The 24,771-nt window shown below is 45.9% G+C and overlaps 1 long non-coding RNA gene across 1 annotated transcript in view; it reads left to right on the top strand.

Annotated features, from left to right (window-relative positions):
• LOC135313924 (uncharacterized) overlaps positions 1–24,553 on the top strand; it is an 89,705-nt gene extending 65,152 nt beyond the window's left edge. Inside the window, exon 3 of the long non-coding RNA XR_010373423.1 lies at positions 23,853–24,553. This is a non-coding gene — a long non-coding RNA (uncharacterized LOC135313924). The remainder of the gene's footprint in view (positions 1–23,852) is intronic.
• The last annotated feature ends 218 nt before the right edge of the window (positions 24,554–24,771 follow it).

Here is a 24,771-nt window from a genome sequence, read left to right as displayed (position 1 = left end):
TCACGTTTCAAAGGGAGATGTTAGGGATGTTAGGCAGGATCTTCAATCCTTCTAGCTGACCTGTTTCATAATTCCATCACATCACAAATTTATAAGCAAATAGGTTTTTATTCTCAGAAACTCCAAGTAGAGAGGATCTGACGGCATCATGGGAAATATTTTGCCAAATCCTTGTAGTCCTGAAATATTAATGCTCACTCTTGTAGCACGGGCAGCGCTGGGCACCTTAGCCAACATGTAACTCCTTTTATGGGTTTGTCTGGTAAGTTTGGGAAATGGTTTCCTTCCTTGAGCGGACCCTGTAACATTTGCCTCACAGCAGTCAGGCTCAGTGGGTTGCAGAGCCACGTATGGCCGAGTGCCACTGCAAGTGACTGCAGTGGGACAAGGTTTTTGCCCCATCAGGTCAAGGTCTCTCAGATCCTGCCCCTGGTAGTGTTTTGCAGCTCAGCATCAGCCCTGGCTGCTCTCCTGCTTGGACTCTCCTCAGAAGATTCCCTACTTGGCACCCAGCAGGAAGAACTGGTGGATCTGATCGTGTCTTTTGTAACCTTCCCTGCCTAAAGCCATCACTAGCTGTGTGTGCTCTTGATTATGGAACAGACAGGAAAAAAGTGAACAGAAGTATTTCTGTCTTAGCTCTAAAAAAGCTTTTTTGCGGGGGTAACGGGAAGTGTTTCTATTTACACTCTGTGGCTCTGGTGCTGTTTTCTTGTCTCTTTCACCCCTTGCCTTGTTCTTACTTAGCTTTAAGGATGGTGATGCTGGCCTGGTATCAGGCTGCTGCGTGGCAGATATAGGTAGAAATCTACCTTCCCACTGCTCAGCTGTGTTTAGCCTTTGACTCAGATACCAAATGCCTGGACAGTGCAGGGCATGCGAGATCCTTGTTTCCACCAACAGGGCATTGCTTAGTGCAGAAAAACATACACCAAGCCCCATGCTTCTTTGCCGATCACCCTTGGCAGCTGGGCTTGCACGGCTGAGTTGTGGAGGTGTAGTTATAGCTGCTAAGTGGAAATTCAATGGGGAAGTGGAGGAAACATTATTTGTATCTGGGGGGTCTGTCCTTTACACAAATATCCAGATGCAATAATGCAAATTTTCTTTTCATACAAGGACCCACATTGCAGATGGGGCTGTGGTTGTCCTTTGAGCATTAAGTTGCTGTATCGCGCTATGTTGCTGCCATGGCTTTTGTGGTCTCCTCCTCCATTTGTGGCTCACAGCTCTGCACCAAAGAGTCTCCAAGGTACTTGGGGAGATTAAAAGGATGATTAAAAAATAAGATCAAAACTAGATCTGGCAGTCTTTTAAAAGGGGATTTATTTGTAATCACAGGAAAAGGAAAATGAAGTCCCAACCTGCTGTGCTGCAAAGCGGGAGAGTCACATTACGGACTTGAGCTGGATCCTGGTTCATTTATGATCTTCACCATCTGTAATTAAATATAAGTTTATCTGGACAGAATGTATCTGCCTGCTTATACTACATTGAAATATGATACTACATTTTTAGCAAATAAAACTAAAGTGTCTGTATTTTATCATTTCTCGTGTTTGTTTAACTTCACAACAGTTTGAGGCACTGCAGGAGCACGGCGCACCGAGAGCCTCCCTGAGTGCTGCTCTGTGGTCTTGAGGCATACCAGGGACGGGTCCTGGGAAGTCACTAAACTCCCTAGATAAGGTCAAGCTTTGAGATAAGCCCTATACAACAGCAATAAATTGAAAGACTTCATTTTTCTTTAAAAAATAATTTTCCATTATAATTTCAACCTGCCTTAATAAAAATATTAGAAAAGAATAGAAACCTTGCATTAGGAACATGGAAATATCCTTGTCCTTCCGTACCATAACTCTCAGGTTGCCTCATGTTAGTACTTCTTGCCTTTGTACAAGAGGAACACCTTTTTATTCAATTTTTGGCAGTTTGGGAAATTATTTCTAAAGGGAATAATCGTGTAACACATCTACTGTTCTTCTCACAAGTCTTATGAAGGCAGAAGAATTTTTTCCTCTGAACGTATTATCATCCTAACTGAAGTCCGAGCCCAAGCCCTGTCTTGCAGCACAAGGAGGGCTGGCGGCCTTCACTTGCAATTAATTTGTATATAGAAGAATTATGTAAATAGGTGTAATTATAGCACACAAGGCAACAGTTTTGTGTGTAGTGCCCAAATTATGAGAAAATTCTTGCAATCCTTCCTAAGCTCAGATGCTTGTCCAAAACCTGAAGGGTGCTGTTGGAGCAAAGAGCCATTCATGCGATGATCTGCAAGGCGCAGGCAGCCACAGCCACCTGCAAGAATTTGTAGGGCTGCAGGAGAGTGATCAAGGAGTTATCGGCAGGTTGTGTACTCAAATTTACTAGTATGCAGACTCTGTCCTAGTTTTTTCGTCAGCATTTCATGCTCATAAATTCTGTTCAGTCTATTTAATAACTTCTCATTAAGAATAATTTATCGATGGGTATTGGGTGAGAATCTTCAAGCATGATGAAGCTGTGGCAAAGCAAGCAGAGACATGGTGCTTTTTGCCATGTCCCATTTGCAGGCAGTGATTTAGCTCCCTGCCCCCTTTTTGTGCTGCCTCTCCTTAACAACACAGATCACTTTTCTAATGTAGTCCTGGAAGACCACTCAAGTATGTAATTTCTAATTATTACAGCTGCCAAGAAAATAGAAACTTGTATCAATATCAGAGGGAGAGATGCGTGAAGAGGGTTTCTGCCTTGTAACCTTTGCAGAGGGGATGAGAGGTGGCTCCAGCTGGTCTTTGTGCTGGTCTGCAGCTGGAGGAGTGCGGGAGCAGGACTGAGCAGGGGCAGCGCCCACTTGGATGCAGCACGCTGTGTAACTGCCCGACTCTCTTGCCTGTGAAATACCTTTGAACCCATCTTCAGTTGTGCCTTCTTGCATCATTATGAGAGCCCAGCTTCTATGGGAATTGCAGTGAGATAATGGCAGTAATCAGAACTGAATGCTTCATTATCTGTTAGGTGGCTTATGGATCTGGATCCTTTTTCTTCCCTCTGGAAGCAGAACATGCTGATTTAAGATTTTGTCAATTCAAAATGCTCAGTGTTGGGGTGCAGATTCAGGTACCAGCAATGAGGCTGGCATTTTATATGCTGCCAGCAAGAAGGGCAGTGATGTGTGGTAGGAAACTGGGAGCCTGCCCGTTTACAACTGCATTTCTCTGGGCTCTATAGTTGACACTTTCTGGAGTGTTTTTGTTGCAATGGTAGGGTGTAACAGCCCTGAACTGCGGAGCGGTGCTGGCCTTGCTTTGCAGCTTCCCCCAGGAGGTGTCCAATTCATTTGCTGTGTTTGTTCTTTCTGTACCCCTCTGACACGTGTGCCTGCAGAAGGATGGATGGAAATTTCCTGAAAACAGAAACTGGGCTGGATGCAGGGCTTGAAGGGGCGTCGGTGGGTGCTGGAAGTCCCCAGTGTGCCTGATGCCCCAGAAGCCATGTAAGGGTCATCACTGCTTGCACAGAGGGTTTTTTTTTTCTGTCAAACCTATTTCTCGATCTCTTATATCTCTGAAAGAAGGAGAAATTTCTGTGCTAAGCAGAGCACAAATGCCCCCTCAGGGCAACGCCTGTGCAATGCAGGGCTGGGGCTCGGGCAGGGCGAGGCTACATAGGATGGATGGCTGTGCTGTACAGGCTGTGAAAAACAAAAGTCCCCAAAAAAACCCAAAAGGCAAAGAACCAGGCACAATTTTTTCCTACCCATCTTGATAATTAAACATCTTTGAGTTGGGACTTCATCAAACTCAGTGCAGTTTCATGGCAGTTCTGGTCTCTAATTGGAGTCTTTGGGGAAAACCATTTGGAATATTCCAAACCATCTTTGGGTTTGATAATGGTGTGCACATCTTCCTCTTTTTCTCTCTCACATTTCTGCATGAAGTTCAGGGGTCTTGCGTACCCAGAATATTACTTTTTTTATTATTCCTTTTGTATTGGGGGATGCTGTGGGGCCACCCCACAGCCCGGGGATGGGGAAAGCAGCCTGTTCCCTGAAGAACAGATCTTTGAGGCTGCAGAGACCAACTCTGTAGCAGCAGGTTGGATGACAGTAAATTGCTTAACAGGCCCCTGCTAAAATCTATAAATCATGTGAAGAGTCCAAAATTTTCACTGATCTCATATATTGTAGCTTGTCACAAATGCTGTAATACATCATTACATTGTCTGAATAGCATAAAATAACTCAACAAAGAACTAAAGGCAGGACACATCTGGCATGTCTAGACTGGGAAAATAGGTTACGTTTGAAAATATTAGCTCTTCCCCAGAGTCACTCATGACCAGTTAAAATATTTTTGAAAGTATTAAATTGCATTTGCACTAGGAGCAAACTCATGTTTAAATTGCTATTAACTAACGCATTTTCAAGTGTGGCCTATTTTTCCTCATTTAGAAATGGCTGTTATCAGCTGAGCTGTCACCAACATGAGAGGGGATGTATGAAATGTGAAGAGGTAGGAAATGTTAAAGGAGGCTTTTTTATTATCCCCAGTATTTGGTCTGGGTTCATTTCAACTTTTGGCTGCAGATTCCTATAACCCATTTGATGAAACCAGTTTGTCCTTGCATTAAAGAAAGGGGCAAGTAGGGTGGGGAACATGGGGTGTCTTGGTAAGTGCACCACTAACACACACCTCTCTGAGCAGGTAAGTCTAGGAAGTCTCTGGTGTTGCATCTCTCTGTCTTTCATTGCATCTCTCTGTTTTGATGAGAAACTTCTTGTATTGGTTTGCTGGAAATCTGCTAGGTGGGAATTACTAAAACTCTTTTCCTGTCTGTTATGATTAATTTAGCCTTCAAAGGAATTTCAATCAAAGTGTACAATTTATTGAATAGAGACAAGCAAGCAGCGCTGGATGCACGGGGGATCCTTCCGCCTAACGTGCATACCATCATACGATACTACAGGGTTTATATTCAGTTACTTAATTAATAACAATTAGTAAAAACACGCCTAAGTTTACACTCTTTGGTCAGTGATAAGCATTCCACTTGCCGTTGGTCAGCCGTAGTTAAATTAGCCACGCTTGCCATGTAGATGAGCACGCATGCTCTTTACAGGTGTGGGGGGGCAAGTCTTTTTGGTCCTGAATTGGGTCGGTGGTCGCAATCTCCCCCTGCCGGAATTACCTTTTCCCCAGTTTTCATGCTTCAGCGCCTCCTGAGCCAAGAAGTTCCCTGTTATCACTGCTGGCTGATTTGTGGCCTTCCCTTATCTTCTTTCTCTCCTTTGTAGCAAGATGTTTCCACTGTTAGTCCTTGAAGTTACTGAGTTGTATCCTTTTAGGAGGCCTCTTGACAATGAAGCATTCATTGCTAATGCCGTCTTGTCTGGCCTAAGCATTATTTATTATCTTGTTAAAATTCTCAGGTGTTAGTTTCTACTCCTAACTAAAATTCTTTCTTAACAATTAACTACACAAATTGTCAATCAACATCCCAACCATTAAGACAGTTAACAATTCAATTGAACACTGAACGGCCTCTCGGTTACACAAGCACAAACAGAACAGTCAAATATTAGAGGGTCACACCTAGCATTGTTCCATATTGACACGAATCAGATGAACACATTTTACACTGTCCATCTGTTGTCTGAATGCATTCAGGATGTTCAGTCTTGTGGTTGCACTGAGCTGGGGCTGAATTGCAGGCGAGTGGGAATTGCCCTGGCTCGATCCTGCCACACTGGGGTTCCCTGAGTGCTCTTACCATTGAGGAGGTCAAAAGCCCTATGGGAAATCAAAAGCTCTTACGCCAACATTTGTAGAGCAGGCTGGAAGGCTGATATGTCCAGGCAAAAGTCTTTGCCAGTCAAACCTTTGCTTCTCTCTGAAGTCTCAGGATTTGGGAGCCAGGCACCTGCTGGCTGCTGGGGCACTTGCTGCCTTGTGGCATTGGGTCGAGACAGACTCTGCAGTGTTAGTTGAGAACAACGTACTGCCTAAACCCAGCCTTTACTAGGGTCAAGTGTTCATTTTTTAATCACAAAATTATTTCAGCCCCTGGTTTTACCACCTGATACGCGTTAAGATTACAGCTTACCTGTTCTGTGAAAAGACCATGGTCATCTCAGCTGACACAGCAACTTTTTTTGCTAGTGTGGATTTTGGATAACTATTTGATGTACAAACTGATACTTCTTAATTTGCCTTTTTTTCTTTTGTTATCCATGAGAATTACTTTTCAGTTAATTACTTTTCTGTTAATTACTTTCATTAGGCTAACAAATAATTTATATGACTGAGATCATCAGTGAGGTTCAGAGGCAGAGCCCACTGCGGCATGCTCCTGGCATCGTGGCTCCCATGCAACCGCTGCCTTTGGAGCAGATTATCCACAACCTGCCGAGGGAGTGGGAGCTCCAGCAAGGAGCTCCTGAGTCAGAAATCAGAGGGCAAAGAGCCTCCAGACAACAGCTTTGTCACATGTTGTGGCACACCTAAAGGTCATTTGCTGCAGAGAGTGGAAAGCACAGGCATGGTGGGCAGCACTGCCGCAGCTCCTGGCAGGGACGTCCCAGGGAATCAGCCAGGGATGTAATTTTCTCTCGAGTGTCTCATCATGTCTCTTCTTTCAATGTGCATATCTTGCTCAGGAGTAGTCCAAGGGGTTAATTTTGCTGTAGAAACTAGAGATGGGAAATCTGGGAAGAGGATGACCTAAATCAGCAGCGAGGAGTTCAGTAGCTCAGTTTGACCTCAGCAGGTAAAGGATAAAAACCCTTTTGGTTATCTTAACAGGAATTGAGAGCTGTCAGAGGGTGAAGGATTGCAGGACTCGTGCATTGCTCCATTGCTCAAGTAAACTGAGCAAACTCATCAAGGGGCTAAAGCTGTCCTGGCCACATCCATGGGCTCCACAGCCATGCAGTGCTGCATGTCTCCTGCAGAGCAAACTGCAGGGCATCCTGGCTCTGCTGCACTTGTGACGTTGCACATTAAATAACCATTTTCAATTCCTCTGTTCAAAATCAGGATGAAAATTAGTTAAGAATGGATACACAAGCATTAATTAATCTCGGTCTATCCAGATCTGTTTAAGCAGCAAGTATTTTTAGCTGCTGCTCATAGTGATAGTTTTGTGAGTTTATTAACAGTTGGACTGAATTTCTGTGCTCCTCTGCTCAGGAGCAGACCACTGCTAGTGACGAGCAATGGGCTGCTGTGGGGAAGGTTCAGGTGAACTTCTCCCCAGGAAGCAGCAAGAGCCTGTGGTTGTAACAAGATACAAAAATAAAACCAAAACCTTTTTTTTTTGTGTGGTTTAAGGAGATGAGACAGCTGACATTTTCAAGTGCTTTAATGAAGACTGGGTTTTGCTCACAGCTGAGGTACAAATGGCAAGGGCTTTGTGAAAGGAGGCAGAGAAAAGCCAGGAAGTCAAAACATTCCCTTGGTCCACACCCCATGGGATCTGGAAGAGGCCAGTGCACGGCACTGCACTGGGGAGATAGCCCAGGTGAGGTTTTTTTGGGTGATGCATCGAGCAGCAGCACTGTATGAACGTCAGGTGAATCTGGGAAGAGCTGAATAAAGGCACCAGCCAGTGTGGTTTGGGGTGGGAGCTGCTGCTAGGCTTGCAGAGCTGTGCAGTCTGGTGGCTCTGCGGGTTCAGGCAGCCTGTGAGGTCCACAGAAAGAGGCGGTGTGAAAGGCCATGCATTAGCAGAGTCGCTGGCTCTGGGTTTATTACATCTTGGCATTTCGGGTTCTTTCTGGAAATCTGCTTCTAAGGGGTATGTTTCAGAGATTTCTTTTGGTTTTGTTTCTTGCATTTGTGGCTGCCCAGTAAACCCTGAATTCCTGGAACAGCAGCAGTGTCTGGTGCAGGAGTTCACTGCTGGTGCTCACGCATGGCTCTGTGAAAGCTCTCCAGGCTCACCAGCTTAGCCTACTGTTGCATTTCTGCCAGTTTTTCCAATTGCAGTAGCCCTGGTCAGAGATGTTATACAAGTCCAGTTACAGAATTTCATTGGTTTTCAAATTTACACAATGTTATTTGTATAGAAGAGTGGCTGCTGCTTTTCATGGCATTAGGACTTTGACTTGCAGGGTGAGCAATTGGTTGGCTGCAAAGTGGGGCAGAGGAGTGAGTCTCAGAGGAGTGGTGAGGAGAGGACAGTTGTCCCACCACAGGGTGACTTGTGCTTCAAAATGCAGGAGAAGGCTCATCAGACCAGGCAAGTTTTGGTGCAGAGACATTTTCTCATTTTGGGCTGGCTGTGATGTGCTTGAGCAGGCCTGGGCTGCCAGTTGGAGTCTCAGCAATGCAGACTGCCAGAGAGGGTTCCTCCCACATGTGCTTATAAATGATCCTCCAGTGCTTGGTATCATGGGCATGCAGGCAGGAAGGAGAGTTTAGTGACTGAACTTGCTGGCATGTCCCTGCAGCACAGGTGCATTTGCAACCTGCATGCACAGCGCTCTTGAGCTGCACTGCTGCGAGCTCTGCTGCATGTGCTGCCGTATGGACTGCCACATCCCTGCCAAACTGTTTTGCTGGTAGGACCGCATCCATCCATGTATTGCCATCGATCGCTTTCCCAAACAGGTGCACGGGCGCCACAGTGAGATAATTTTGCAAGATTGTGGCAACTTGGTTGTGGTGGTGTGTTTATTGAGGATAGATTACCTATGCAGCTCAGGGGTATAGGATGTATTTGACTTCACACATATAAAATATATCACTGTCTTTTGAGAAATAAAGAATTGTTACTCTTTGTCCACTTAGCCAAGCAGAATCTGACCCAAAATTCCCCTTGTAAACCTGAAAAATTTAATTGACCCATTCATTCCAAACAATGTGATGGACCACCTGGGCCCGATCTGTGACCAATGGCCTGACATTGATGGAGTATGGAAAGACCCACACTGCAGAATTCAGTGGCCCTTTATGAGAACTGGCTGATGGCTTCGGTTGATGCAGGGTAAGTGGGCTGCACTTCTGGCAACTTTATGCACCAATGGTGTAGCTGGGAGGAAAAGTGCATGTGCCAGCACCATCATTTGGGACTGAAAAATGAAAATGGGGGCAAATTTGGGGACAGGACCTGTAGCGGAGCTGGGACTTGTGCCTTGGGCAGGGGCTTGGCCAAGGCCGTCCCAGGAGGGGTTGGGGGATGTCTGTGGTTTGGTGCTGGTAGGGTCAATACTTGTTGTCCTTGTAAGACTGTGGCCCTCTGGCACGTCTGTGCTAATAGTGCTCAGGTCAGTGGGGTTCAAGTGTTCCAAGTATTGATTGTATTATTTTAATTTCAGTTTTCCCTTTCACAAGGCAAAGGGCCTTAAGCAGCCTGTGGCATGAGGGAGTCGTGCATGGCGGTCCCCATGCCTCACAAAGCCCTTCTGCAGGGGGTGACCTGCTCCCCTCCGCTTGCTTTGCCTCTGGAAGAGGGCAGAGGTGAGTAGCTGTCCAGATTAACACTGCCTCTTCCCCATTGCTGCTCCTGCTCTCCTCTGCTCAAAACCTTCAGCAAAGCCTGAATTACAACAACAGATGTGCACAGTGCACTATGCTTCTGAAATCCATTGTGTGGAGGTGTTAGCAGCCAAAGACATCCATCCCCTAGTTAGCAAAAGATTTAAATACTGTTGAAAATCTTGAGGAAATCAATAGACACATTTAATGACCTCCTTTTGAATGATGGCTTGAGCTATAGCAACAATTGACTGGGCTGTAGCACTAATAAATGAATGAAAACTGGCACCCCGTGCACCTTCTGCAGTTCTGCTTGGAGATGCCAGTGGGACATAACAGCTATTGGTCATGCATTTACTTGCAGCTTCCTACACATCCGCTACCCCGAGCTGGCTGCAAGCATCTGGCTGTGGCGAGTGACAGCCTGCCTCCAACAAAGCTTCAAGGAGTCTTATCTTCAGCTTTGGTACAAGGCCAGGACAGGAGGTGCCGGGCTGGCTGATGGGGTCTGCTGCAGCCTCATTCAGGCCAGTGCCGGTGAGGCAGGGCAGAGGCGGCTGTCCTGTCTGAAGGCAGAGGGATGGAGCTGGTGGTCCCAGTCGTCCTACGTCCTCATGTTACGTGACACTGCTTCTCTGGGGAAAACACACGGAAACATCTTTGTGTGTCCAGATTCGTGAACTGTTTGCAGTAGGATGTCAAGTCTGAAAAATCCAATAACTATAGATTTCATCTCTTCACTGAAATACCACTTTCCTGGATTCCAGATATTTGATTAAGTTTAATTTGATTTAATTCTTTTTATTATTGATTTGATTCTTTTGGAAGTCAGACAACGATCATCAGAGAAGGAAACAAATATTTTTGTAAGATTAATATGAACTTGTTAGGCAAAATGCAAGTTAAATCAGCCACAGTTCCCTTTTTAGCTCTTTTATTCCTTGTTCCATGTTGTGACAGTGCTGTTCCTTCCGCTTAGCTAAGAATAGCCGAAAGTTTCCCAGGAGCAGGCTCAGACATGTGCTTCCTGGGGCTTCATAAGAAGAGTCAACTTTACAGGACTGTGTGAAGGGGAAAAACACTTCCAGCAAGTGTTGTCTTTACTGACCATAACTGTTTTTCTTGTCTGCTACCCTTTCCACTGTATAAAATAGTTGTGGACTTTAGCTGCAGTTAGGGGATAAGTTAAGGCTAAATCCAAAGATCCAAAGCTTTCTGTAGCTAACAGAGAGATCTGTTGTATCAATCTGGCTGACTTTTAATAGAGGAGCTGATACGCACTGCTCCCAGAGGAGCTTTTCCTTGTGTTTCCTTCTCCTGTCCAGACTTCCTGGGAGCAGTGGGGCAGGTGGAGGCACATCCCTGTCCCTGCTGACACCCCCTTCCCCTGGGGCAGGGGCCACTGCAGGCAAGCCCTGGTGCTGCAGGCTTCAACATTGTATGGAGCAGTTGTTGTGTCAAGGAATAGTGATAGATTCACAGCAAAGTCCATAGCTGATGGCAGGGAAAGCAGCGACATGGAGGGACACAGCTGTCCCCGTCTGTGCCCTGTGCCACAACATGTCCCAGACATGGAGATTATATCCACACCTTGCCCCAGCCGAGAGACAAGTCCTGATAGCTCGTGACATCCCTGGTGAGGTGTCCCAACCAAACTGCCTTAGTCACCTCTACCTTGGTTCCCCCACCTCTGGCAGCATGTCAGCTTTTGGCAGGAGCAGCTGAGGCACCACTGTGTTTAGCTGACACCGGCGGTGAGTGTGGGCGTGTGGAGAGAGGGCTTTGGTCAGGGTCATCTACTTCTGTACGTTTGCTATGACTCTGCTCAAAGCTGATGGCAAGCTGATGGTGCTAACAAGGCAATATTTTTTCTTAAGAGGCAATACATACATTTGTATGCATACAGTAGTATTTATAACACACAGTGACTTCTATCTTACCCAGTCCCTCTGAGTCCCTTTTCAAGCAGGACTGTTCACCTGCTCTGTTGGGAAAGCTGTCTCCAGGTTGGTGAGGTCCAGGTGATACCTCTGACCAGGAATCGCTGTGCTGTAGCTCATAAAGGGCTTTTGAATTCAGTGAGTTGCTCACTAACGCAGTTACCCAGGGCCAGATAACTCCAGACTGACTTGATCAGAAAATTGCTCTTATTTATTCTTTTATTTGTATTCAACTCTTAGCCATGCAAAGAAATTTGCATTTGCTGCACTAGCATGAGGAGTGGGCTCCTTTTCATAGCTCCTTGCGAGGACTTCACCACAATCATGAGTGTTTCCACCCCACACATTTCAGATAGATTGGGAAAGCAGCAATTTCATTACAGGAAATTCAACTCATTCTTGACAGAACTATTATATTGATTAGATGAAACAATTTTGCATAAGTGTGGTGGCAGCAAATGGCAACTTAAGCAAGAGAGGTTAAAATAATCTAATAGGTTTTTTTTCCCACAGCTCTATTTTGACTGAACTTACAAAGACGTCATCTTCATGGATGGTAACCCGAGCTGCTAAGTGCTGTGTGCTTACAGCCATACCTGCACTTTATAGCAGAGCACCAGTTATGGGATGCCACCATTTGTAAATTAATTAACCCTGAGTGCACAGCCATTTGCAATGGGAAACAACATATAGCAGCAGCTATAAAACCAGTTTTATGCCTTGTGAGTATTTGTGAATCAAAGAGGAGAAAAGTCATTAATACTTATTTTCTGCAAGCTTTTAGAGCTTAGAATTGTCTCATTAAGAGCTGAAGGAGAAATGAGCTCACGGTAAGAAACCTCGGGTCTAAACTTGCAAATAATTGCTGAAAGCAAGGTGAATAGTCATAATGCTTTCTAAGGTCTTAATATGCAGGACTTTGTTTCAAAGACATATTTTCCCCCTGAGCTGGTTTCACCATAACTGGTCCTGTCTCAGGTTTTTGTTCTTATTTAGAATATCATTTTTTGTTTCAAGTCTACATTTTAATTATTGGTTTCATATCTTTGGATATCTGTCTTCTGCTTCTGGTTACTGATGCCACCGATGTCTGCATTCGCATTCCTCCGCCTACCCGGCATATGTGCTGAAATGCATCAAAACACACTGCACATCCTGGCATTTCTTTTGTCCTTGTGCTAACTTTAAATCCTTCCAGTTGATGTTTCATACCTGTGCTGGCAACAATTAGAGGCGGCTCAGTGAAAAATGTCAGCAATGGTAGGAGCGGCAAACACATCAGCCCTTATTTGACCATGATCTAATGGTAGCTTCATCTTTTGCGTGAAAAGACTCCTTGGATAAAACCCATCCTGTGTGTAACAGAGATGCCACCAAGGAACACCTTTGCTCCTTGCAGATCATTGGCATCTTCTGGAGGTGGATGTCGCAAAAAATTTGATGATGAGCATTTGCCTGTACGTACCAGGGGTCCCTGCAGCAGGGAGGGCAGGAGGCCTTATGCTGCACACCCAAGCATTGCCTTCTTTGGGCAGCTGAAAACGAATCATACTGCAGATTCAGCTGCTGAGCCCAGAGTTACCTTGTCATTAACCCTTAGGAGCAGCAGCAGAAGCTGTGGTGATGCCAGTGGCCGTTGTCCCTTGTTCAACTTCCTGAGAATCACTGTCGATATTTTGCATTGAAAATGCATTTCTGCAGCCTGCTCTTTAACAGCTGAAGCTGTTGATGTTTGCTAGGGCATGCAATGCAGAACGTGCCAGGAGAGGCGCACAGACTATGGCTTTCTTATAAAAAAGCAAACAAAAACAAGTTTAAGAATAGTTGCAAGTTTGAGATTTTGCTCAATTATTTTTAAAGGTCCTTTCCTGAAAGATCCCCTCAGGAGTCAATTCTCATTAAATATTCACGGGCCTTTCCAGCTGTGGCCCTCTGTTCCCAACCACTGTGAGATTACTGGAAGGAAAGAAGAAACACTGTTAGATGCTGGATACATCCCCCTTTGCTGAGTGAAAGTCAGCACTCAGGAGGCTCTTCAGGCCATTTCCCAGAGGAGGTGGGACAGAGGCACCTGCCTGACTTGCAGGAGGGATTGGAATCCTTTCCTTTCCCCAGCTCAACCCAGCACAAATCCCCCAAGAACGTGATCTTATGCAAAGAGCACAGCGGCTTTCTGCAGACGGCTGCTCTCCCCCTGCTCCATAATGCATCGTTAAATCAGCAAGTACTTGACATAATTGGATCCCAGTATATAACTGAAGTTTGTAGTGCCACTGCAGTACAAATAAACATCTTCACCACAGCTGTGGGGCTTACAAGATAAAAATGTGCTCATCTAAGAAAAACATGGGAAAGCTTGTGCACTGACAGGTGATTCCTGCTACAATGGTATCTGGAACAAGGCATCCTTTTTCGCTGCTCATTTACGACTTTTTTTTTTTTTTAAAAAAAAGGCAAAATAAAACCAAAGCTGGCTGGTGTTGGTACAATGGCGGTGCTGCTGGGAGGAGGACTGGGTCTTAGTGTTGCTGAGTCAGTGTTTGTCCACTGTTGGTGATGGCTGATAGCAGGTACTGGTCAATATGGGGTAAGCGCGGCTGCTGCGTCCCCAGACCCTGGTGCCAGCAATGCATGGCAGGGAGCAACCTGCAGCAGTGAAGAGAATAGCCAGTCAAAGAGTGCGAAAGTAAACCACACAAATTGGGAAAGAAAGCTGCAATGTATTAATTAGCAGTTGGTCTGGAAAGCTAGTATTTCAGAAATACCAGTTTCTCCTATTAATCTTGGTACAGCTGTTTGAAGGTTATCTGGAAAGGGGATAAGTGATTTTCCTGAAAGCAGGTTTTGTGTTTCATCATTTCTTTAAAGCATGTTATTGCAATTACCATTTACCTCTTCAAATTTAATTAGCATAATTGGTGACAATTTTGTGAACAAAGATTCATCCTGCTGTAATAAAAGTTTAGATGAAATTCACCCAATCTCTGCAAAGGCCTGGGCTGGCAAACGGCTTCTGGGGACGCTCCCCAGCAGGACCAAGAGCTGGTTTTGCACTAGCTTTTCCCTTCACATCACCGATGATTTGCCAGGACAGCAGCCCAGGTCTGGGGGTGCTCAAGCCACCCTGGACACACGGACCGGAGCAGCCCAGCTAACTTGGTTCGGTATGAGTGATGCATCATATTGTGTTGCCTTGGTCACTGGCAGTGAAAATGCGAAAGAGAATGAGTTTGAAACATAAATACCTATGTGGAGAGAAGCCTGTCCTTGTGATACTGTGATCAGATGAGGACAAGCATCCACCTGTTTGACAGTCATGGAGAGGTGATGTGAGCTGGTCCTGCTCTTGTTGGTCTATGTTGGAGTCAAGCGTGAAATGCAAACGCTCTTGCCTCCATCTGTGTCCTGATCACAGGAGCTTTCCTCTTCAATTCAGCCACCTGGAGAATTTGCAATTATTTAAGTTTTCAACCCTTCCCTCCCCAAAAGTGCCATGTTATCTACTTGTAAAAATATGTCATGGAGTTTCTGGCCAACACACAGATGGAGGAATTGAATGTATGGCAAACATCTTTTACATCTGGCTTATAGGAGCTGATAAGTATTTCCAGATGGATTTGAAATAAATCTAAAGCTGCTGGGTGAGGGGTTGCCTGGCAGGATCAGTCAGTGACAGCAGCAAAATCAGTTTTTCAGTAGGAGATTGGGATGCAGAGGCTGGCCCCCTTGCAGCCCTGCCCTGCCCCTCATGGGTGCTCTGGGGGACCCAAAATGGATTTGCCAACAATTTTCCCCCAAAAGTACTTTTTTTCCCAAAAAATATTCCAGAACTCGAGGGAAGTTTTGCTAGGACAGATGCCCGACAGCAGCCACTCTGCGAGCAGCGAGGCTTTCTGTGATACTGCTTTAATGAGAAAAACCAAAGCCTCACTTCAAAGTACCAGTATTTTGAATATTTCTCTTAAATGAATTTGACTCTGTTAATTTTACTAATACAACACAACACAAAAAGCATATGTTGCTGCAAAACAAGCTGCGTCCCAGAGGGCTGCCTGTAGGTGCTGCAGAGTGCTGCGTGCTTTGGCATGCCTTACCCACATTGCAGAAGCATTCCTTCTCCATTGAATAAACTCTTCTTGGTACTTGCTTAAACAGTCAGAGAGATGACACCCTTCTGCTAAATAAGTAATTAATTTAACAGAAAACATTGAGACCCTGGCTCTGGCATCCAGTGGGAAACGCAGGAGGGGGTTGCAGAGTCAGGCCAGGAGGATGCTCATTTACACCCAGGTGCCGATGCAGCAGCGTGAGGGAAGAGTTATGCTCCTTATAAATGTGGGTCAGGTCTGTTTGTCCTCTCTCTTCCCAACAAGAGTGATGACTGGAGTCTGTTTTAAAAATTGAATTATGATTGCTTGGGCTTTACTATCTGTAGCCTTCATGTTTCCTGCTATTTGAGTAGTCAGCTTTTGAGCTGCTTTTCCTCTTCTCAGCCTCTTTGCATGAGTGGTTAAATTTAAGTGAAGCAAAACAGGAAGATGTGAGATTCTAGACATTGCACCATCAAATTAAGAGGAGACTGTCTTGCTTCTGCTGTACAATGGTCTCTTCATTCCCCAAGCTCAAGATCTCCCTTTCGCAGGGTCCCCAACAGGAGATGTGCTGTGGGAAGACAAGGGTTCCTCTGCAGCAAGCCAACTGCCATTTATGTAGGAGTCTCCCTTCCATCAGGAACCATACGTCAGGAGATGTAATATCCTATGTGGATTGTTTTTCACTATTGTTGAATAAAGAGGCACAGTATTATATGGAATATCAGCCTAAATCTTGGGAGTCATTACATGTTCCTGTGCCCTTCATGTAACCCATGCAAATATGGTAAATATATCCTTCCAGTTCCTGGTGATGTTCCCAGCAGCAGTGGCCCAGAGTCCCCCAGTCCCCTCCCCAGGCGTGGGGATCTCCATGCAGGTTTCAGCCTTGTGATCCCCCTGGTACCAGACAGTCTGTCCACAGAGGAAGATCCCTCCCAACATGAACAGTGTTAGGAAAATGGACACCTCAATTTTTATCTGTCAGATTTTGCTGGAGCTGCTTTGAGCAGCTCCTTGCTCCTCCCCATAACCTCTGCACTGCCCCATGGCTGGGAGGGAATGCACTTGCTCCAGTGCATCTGTCTGGCACGTTGCACCCCCTGCCTGCCCCTCCAGTGAAGCTCTCCCAGGGCAGAGCAGTGCGGGGGAAACCAAATCTCCTCCCGTCAGCATGCCCGGCTGTGCTCAGACCAGGGACTCTGCCCCTGGGAGTATCAGCCTGGCTCCCTACGTTTCATTAAATCTATCGAGCCCTGATTTTTCTTGGCATCTCTGGAGAAAGCTGCCATCCTAACGAAGCAGGAAGGATGAGTTCCCTTGTCCCTTGGCTCTGGCATGGCTGTTCTCCCTGTGGGTTGCAGAGTGGGTTTGTTTTTGTTTGGTAGCGCAAAAAGCCAAGTGTTGGAGTTGAATACATGTGTAATCAGTGTAATGATGGGGCTGACTGGGATTTGATGTTTTGGTTGACCTCGGCAGGCCCTATTATAAAAATCTATATCTGTCTAAAAATTTTATTCTCATTCCAGTGCCCTGATGAAACTCTTAATTTGTGTAATTACATTGCCGAGAAGCAGTTAACATGTTAGGAGCTATCGATGGCTCATGTGGCAGTGGTGCCCGAGGCCGGTGCTGGTGTGGGTGCTGCGGGAGGCGGTGGTGCAGGACCCTGTCCTAACCCCTCCTGGGTAGGCAGTAGTTCATTAAGCATCGTTGGCTCTGTCAGAGGGCTGTGCCGTGTCGGTTGTTTGACAGGCGGTCTGTGCCAGGACTGCAGTGGTACCGGTCCTGGTTGGGACCAGACCTCATCTAGCATGAGGGCTGAGGAGGGTGGTGGCTTTGCAGGTGACACCTTCGTGGCTTTTCCAGGAATGCGTTAGGAATGCATCAACATCTTCCCAATGGAAGCCATCTCTTTCCAGGTCCCACAGGATTCAGTCAAGTACTTGACCTAGAGAAGTGTAATTGACCCTTGTCCTGAGGTGCTTCAGCCACTGTTTGGTTTTTTTTAATTAGTCTTCTGTTTCCTCTTTGCATGCAATAAAAATAGAATAAGCCCCTTGTGCTGTAGGTTATAAAACAGAGGCCTGTAGCTTCCAAAATTGTTAGTAAAACTTAATATTCCAGGAACGCGGAAGATCTGTGGATGCAAATCAATATTTCATGTCCTTCTTTCAGTATACACGTGCTGAGTTATGTTGTTTAGGAGGGAATGAAGGGCAGCAGCCTGGTCCTGCTCCTGCCTTTCCCTCTGCTGTGTTCCCACCCCAGCAGGAGGGCTCCCTCAGCAGCTTTTGGGGAGAGCTCTGCCTCCCTTGGGGCAGCAGAGCAGCAGATCACCTCTGTCCATCTTTCCTTATACAATCTGGAGATAACAGAGATAAGAACTATTTAAAAACAAAATATGGTAACAAGTGTGGCCAGAGCTGAGCATTGAAAATTAGATTCTCTGCTCTGTACAAAATTAAATTCCCAGTGGAAGTGATTAGCAATATTGCTAATAATTTACTCTGCTGTATTTCAATATACCAGGCAGCTCCAGAAGTGCATTTCCTGAATAAATTAATGCCCGAAGGCTAATTCTTCTGTCCTTTGTAATGGTTTCACACCCATCTCTCCCCTGCAGTGGCCATCCCATTCTCACTGCTGGGGAGAGCACAGATGCCAGCCCAGCAGTGCCAGGCTCCTGCAGGGACTTTGTCCCCTCTCTTTGGTGTCCATAGCAGCATATTCTTCTGGGGAGAAGAGCTTCTTTGTGCAGATACGTGCAGTTTCCCCAAACGCTTCAGCATCCTGAGATGCTGCACCTCCTGTGCCATTCAGGGGGAGGGTGTCAGGAGGGAACAGGAGGGAAGGCAGCCAGGTGTTAGTGTTGCAGATCTCCATCTACCTGGTCCCAGCCCCAGGAACTTCTGCTGCTCATCTTCATGGGGTTTCTGCATACGTGTAGAAATAAGCGTGAAGCACAGATTAGCTAAAGCGTTAAAAATGAAATTAGTAAAATGCTTATCCTCACAGACAGACAATAGTACTGGCTTCTATCTGGTACACTTACATGTTTACTCCCTTAGCATCCTTGCTGGAGGTACTGCCTTGCCCTTCATTTTGAAGTATTTGCAGACTACAGAGACTGGGAGCTGCTTGAATCCAATACACAAGGGATTGCCCAGCTGGATGATGAAAAGGAAAACAAGACCACAATACCATAGAAGACATTTAAAAACTTTTAATTATGCTTTGTGCCATAGATCTGAAGCACTGCTTGAGGTCTATAAAAATGGCAGTAAGAGAGGAGTAAAGGGCTGGACCATGCTCCCTGGCTGCCCAAGGATGGGGGTCCTGGCACCCCATCCTTCTCATCCCTCTGACCACCGGGCCGGGGACTAGGTTTGCTTTCCCAGTAGTGCATTTCTGTGCAGCTCCATAGCTGTCACTGGCATCAGCTGCAGCCCACAGGTATCAGCCTTTTTCAGGCTAGAGATGCTGGAAGCTGTAATCCCTGTATTTAAACACACAGTAAGAACATTTAAGGCTTTTTTCAGTGTAGGTAGCCTTTAATTCCACCTTCTTCACCTCCCTGTTTTGACTAATAATAATTTATTTTTGTTTATTAATATGAAAGGTAGAGGTAAATTGCTTTTAGGCCAGCTCTTCATCCCATGTCCATCAGCAAAGCTGCCTAAGGTCATGCCTGTGCTCAAGAGAATCCCACCTCCAGCCCCTGCCAGTGCCTTCAGTTTCTGTGGTAACAGCACGTCTCCACGGTTTCCACTTCAATATGCTAAAAAAGTTATTAATAACAGCGGAATTTCTTTCATATGATTTTTCATTTGAATGATGTCAGGGTTAGAGTTAAATTGGCTAGGTATTTTGCTTGTCCTAAATTCAAGCTGGTGTTAATGGCAGATGAAGTTGCCAGTAATTAGGAGCGGTGCTGCTGGGACCTGCCATGGCTGGGGGCAGTTCCCAGGCTCTGCCCGTGTCTGCGGGGAGGCCACAGAAACCTTTACTTGCTGCTACTCATAATTGTTCCGATTTCTGATGTTTGTGTGCCGGTGGACACCAATGCCTGCAGGCTCGTCATCATGGGTTTGCTGCTCTTTATGGAAATATTTGTAGGCTTTGGGGGTCTACTGGATTCTTACAAATTGCTGTAGCTGACTGCAGGGCCTGGTGCTGCCTGTGCCGACCTTCAGATTCTGCTCTCCATGGTCTGTTGTTTGAACTGGTGTTACAGAAAAGCAATAAAATTAGTTCATTCACCCTAATACCCCTTTATTGTGTTGGCTGGATACAGCTAGAAAAGCTGAATTTTTCATCTGTGATCTGATTTTTCTGTGATCTTGTTTTATTTCTGCTGTAAGTGGTTTATAATTGGTAATGGACAACTTTGTTTTTCCCATCATGTGAAGCTGAAAGCTTTCTTTACAGACTTCAGTATGCATTTACTATTCAGCTCTCTTCTACTTGTCTCATTTTAAGGAGAAAATTCATCTCAGGAGCGAGGAAGTCCTGCAGGCAGCAGGCCAGCCAAAAACGGCCTCCGTGGAAATCCATCACACTTCAGTTTGGATGTGGCTGTGCCGAACAGCTCAGCTGAAGCATCCCACCCAGCTCTGCACGCACAGCCACTCGCTCCATGAATGGTGCAGATATTTTATCAGTCTTTGAGGAACAAATCTGAAAGGCTTTGCTGCTCAAGCAGGATGATGTGTGCCGTTAGAGTGGGGCATTTGGTGCACAGGCAGAGGAGGCTTGGCAGAAAGACCGAGAAGCCAATGTGAGCATAGAGCATAAGCATGAACTGACACTATCCAACTGTGAAATATGTTAAATTAAGCTTATGGGGTGAAGAAGTTAGAATTTTTTTTCTAGAGCAATAGTTCCTTCAATGTTCATGAGAAATAGCTCTCTGCAGCAGTGACACCTTTCACATGCTGTGTGCGAGCTCTAAAGCCTTTGTGAATTTTCAGAGCGGGGAGAGCAGGAGCCTGTACTGTGGTTTAAGACTGGTGAAAGCAAAGTCCGGCAAGCCCAGGCAGCCAGTGCCAGTGTCCCCCAGTCAGCAGCACGGCTGGCTGGTTTGTTTGCTTGGTTGCCAGCAGCTGCCATGCCTGGCCATGGATTTGCTTCTTGACTCTTGGTCTCAGGGATGCAAAACTGCTAAGAGATTAAAATTGGCCTTGAACATGCCCTATATGCCAGGTGGGTTCAAGTTGGACTGTCTGGTCTACAGGGTGCTCAGCTTCCAGCTAGAAAGTCTGATTTTAGAGGTTATTCTGGTTTTGCTATCTGAGAATATGAGACTGCAGGATGAGGTATTCAATGCATTTGTTTACTTTAGGTCATCACCGAATTTAGAGAGATCTCAATATAACTTTTAGGAATAAAGTAATTTTTAGGATGAATCTATAATGGTTTGTACTGCAGCCTCATATGTTCCAATTGATTTCAAGTGAAACCCACATAATTTGATTTCTACTTAAGGAAGTTACAAAGTCTTATTCCAAATTAGTAAAAGATCCATTTATTCTGTTTTGGAGTTTACTAGAAAAAAAGCAGCTGCCGTCAAAGCGTGCAGCAGAACAGCCTTTAGATGATAAAGCAGATCTCATGGGTCATCAATGGAAAAGGAACAGAAGTACCAGGGAAAGGGGCCCAGAAGGCTGCAGAGACAGACCCGGTTTTTGACTTTTGTCTTTCCTGCAGCCCAACCGTGGCTGCTGGGATCAAGTTCTGTGGCTGCCATACCAGCTCACCAGTTCTTCCTCCCAAAGAGGAGAAAGTGGACTTTGGCCCACTGCTGATTCCAGGGGTGTACATCAAAAATGCTGAGGGCCCCAGCTAGACTGTGGCAGGGCGTTTGGTGGGGTGCAGCAGCGGCAGAGGGGTGGGCTGTGAACTCCAGCATGGGCAATGTCAGCGTGGGAGTGAAGAAGGGAGAAAAATGCATTTCAGTTGTGCAGCGTGCTGGGAACCATCAGCTCCAATGGCACTGGGAGTTCACTGTCCTGGCATGAAGTAAGGGAAACCCTACCCATGTCATTGTAGTAAGTACAGATATAAACATTGTACAATATATGTACAAGAAATATACAGAAATGCAGTGAGTCTGTGTGCCTTATGTGCCAACCCCAGGGAGCCCCCGCAGCACTGCCCATGCCCTGGGGACTTCCCAGAAGGCATTTATGTCTGAAAACTCATGTGCATAAATAAATGGGTCAAGTGATGAATTATCTGTGATGCTCCAACTATATTCCCTAGCGACAAAAGCTCCTTTAAACCTACAGCAGCAGCAGCAGCACAGCCATGGGTGCCTCTGCAGCCCCATGTGTTTCTTTTTCCGTCCCTGACCCCACAGGGCCACAGGGACCAGGCACATGTGGCTTTGGTGAACCCTCCCTTTGCACCATTTCACCATGAATATTCACTGTTTCTCTAAGCACCGTTTCAGTATCCTGCAGCCAAAGGGCTGAGGAGGGCCGCAGGTGAGCAGAGCCATGTGCGGGCACTGTGGGGTGGCTGTCTGCGAGGACAACTCTCTCATCCCCATCCCTGGCAGGGAAAATCAACCCGCAAAGCCCTGGGGGTTTAACTGAAAAAGCCATTGAGCCTCTGTGCCAAAGTGAGAAGAACAGTACAGAAAACCAGAAAAATGCAGTACAGGGGTTTATCGTTCCTGTCAGGTGCAGGGTCCAACCAGGCTTGGTATCTCCTCCAACTTGCTCCACGTACCCAGGCACTCCACATCAGGATGCTGCCTCATCCAGCCACCCTTGCTAGCAGAGGTAATTAGTTACAGAGTGAAAATAACTTATGACTTCTTTTGTCTCAGCCTTATAGCTTGAAAGGTGTACTTTAAAATGTAATAGCTGTATTCCCATCTTTTTTTTTTCCTAAGAAGATGATTGTTAGCTCAAAGTTCATACATTCTACTGTTAAACAATCTGTTTAAAATAAGTGGAAGACCTGACTGCTATACTTCAACCCTCCCAACATGGCAGTGGCCTTTTTAAGGTGCCAAATTTGCCTAGGAGAGAAAGCTGGCAGTATTTTCCACCCAAAATGATCCTCTGGCTTCTTGGGACTGTTCAGATATACTCAGATTAAGGGAGGGAGGCCAAAGTCTGTCTATATAAATGTCATCTAAAGCCTGATAATGGAATTAGCAGGAGTAAGTCAGTGGAACTCCACTGAAGTCAATTGAGTTGCTCCCACTTAATTGGTGAATTTCTCATCAAATACTTAATTTGCTTTATAGAGGGATGGAAACATACTATATATTCTGTAAGCTAAAAATAGTCTACGTGTTGGTCTTTCATCATCAATAAAACTCAAAAAAGGAATTGTGTGCAGCCTGAAAAGCCCATAATGAATATAGTTAATAAGTATTAATTGGTGAAGAAGGGGCTCTGCTGCTCGTGCTGTGCTGGATGCCCTGGTCCCACTGTGGAGGAGCCTTGTGGACCCCCAGCTGCCCACCGGTTTCTGTGGGAACTGAGAGCAGGTTCAGGACCATGTAGTCACAACCTGCCCGTTTTTGCTTGTCTCCTTGGCAGAGGGATGTGGCTGGGAGCTGCCTGTGCACCCACCTGACTCTTTTCTCTGCTACAACAGCTGGTGCCAATATGAATGTTCATGTGAGTGTACAAAGCCAGTGTCAGAGTGTGGGGAACTGTGCCCACCCATTGTGCTAAATGGCAAGTTTGGTTCTGGTGGTGGCTGGGAGAGCCGCATCCCATGAGATGCTGGTGCTGAGGGCTGTGTGCAGAGCTGCGGCTGACAGAGCCGGTCCCTGCAGCCAGCCCCAGGCAGGGCAGAGCAGGGGCAGGATGCCTGCAGCTGCTTCTCCGCCAGCACCATGCAGGGACAGAAATGACCCTGCTGTCAGCAGTTCTCTAACAGCACACGGAGGCAGCCAGTCTGTGTCATACAGGGCTGCAAGTGTTCTGCCATGAGCGTGTGGGGCTATATATGATACAGTTCCTTCTTACCGTACTGCATGTGGGCCTTTCTGATTTTCTCTTTCTTACCTGGACAAACATATCAAGGAAGACACAGGTTATTTTGTTTTTCTGGGTTTCTTGAAAGAGAAGCTTTTTCAGGGGCTCTGAAGAAGCAGCTGCGGAGGGGTCCCCCATCACTCCAGGCTGGTGGAGCTGCAGCTGCAGCTTGGTTTGTGTGGGACCAGCCCAGGGCGAACCAGGCATCATTCGTTCTGCCCAGAGAACTGCTTGTTTGGGATTCTTCCTTTATTTGTTTATTTGGATTTGTATTTTTACTCTTGTAAACAGCAGTATTGTGAATGGACTGGAGTCAATTTAATGCTTTAATGCTAAGGTTGCTCTTTCTTATTGCAGATTCATTTCTGAAGAACAGAGGGGCTAGCAACATTGAGGCACACGTGGTGATACTGTATCATGGACATCGAGCTGAGGTGGTCAAGGTGCCATCAACAACTGTGGAAAGCAGCAGGTGAGAGACCTGCTGATGTTTTACATGAGAAGCACCTTTTATTTGTGAAGACAGGGAAGACTGGAGTTTGAGCCAGAGAGGCCAAGGGACAGCATAACTGAAGGGTCTGCCAGTGCTTTCCCTGGCACAACAGCAATCGTCAGAGGAGAGCTGCTGCCCTCTGCAAGCCTCCTCCCAAGCCTCACCACTGCTGAAACCACAGTTCAAATGCTCCCAATGAAGAGGCTCTTTGGCAAGACTGTGGGGCAGAGAAAATCAGGGCAAAAAACGGAGACATAATTAAAAATTAGGAGCTGGACTTCAGAAAAGAAGATTAAGGTATTAGACTAAGGCAAAAGCCGCAGCGACTACATGACAGCACTTAATTTTCTTCCCTGGGGCAGACTGAATTCCTGACTTCTGGCTATTTGATGATGTTTTTGAGATTGCTGTGTGGGTCGGTACAAAGCATCTGCCTTCTTTCCCCTGTTCGGGCTGGTATTATCATCTCACAGTAATTACATTTTCACAAAATAACACAGAATAAATATGTGCTTTTTTTGCAAGCATCAATATTTCCATGGGGTTAAATTGGCAGTTCCCTTATTCTGAAGCAAGAACATCAATGTTTCTAAGCCTGACTTGTCAGCCTTCCCCTTGCCTGGATAATAATAGACTTATTGATTGTTACTTAGAAAAATGGAGTAAAGGAACTTTGTCTTTCTATGGAAAGCTGGAATTTGACCTGGTGGGTTGTGAGAGGAAGACTCTGTGCTCTCTCTCTTAGATAATACATGTTAGGCATTAAGATCTATTAATTATTTC

Source organism: Phalacrocorax carbo, chromosome 6 (assembly GCF_963921805.1).
Source record: "Phalacrocorax carbo chromosome 6, bPhaCar2.1, whole genome shotgun sequence".
Lineage (NCBI taxonomy): Eukaryota > Metazoa > Chordata > Aves > Suliformes > Phalacrocoracidae > Phalacrocorax > Phalacrocorax carbo.
Note: the sequence above shows the minus strand (reverse complement) of the source record. Positions and strands in the feature narration are given on the sequence as shown.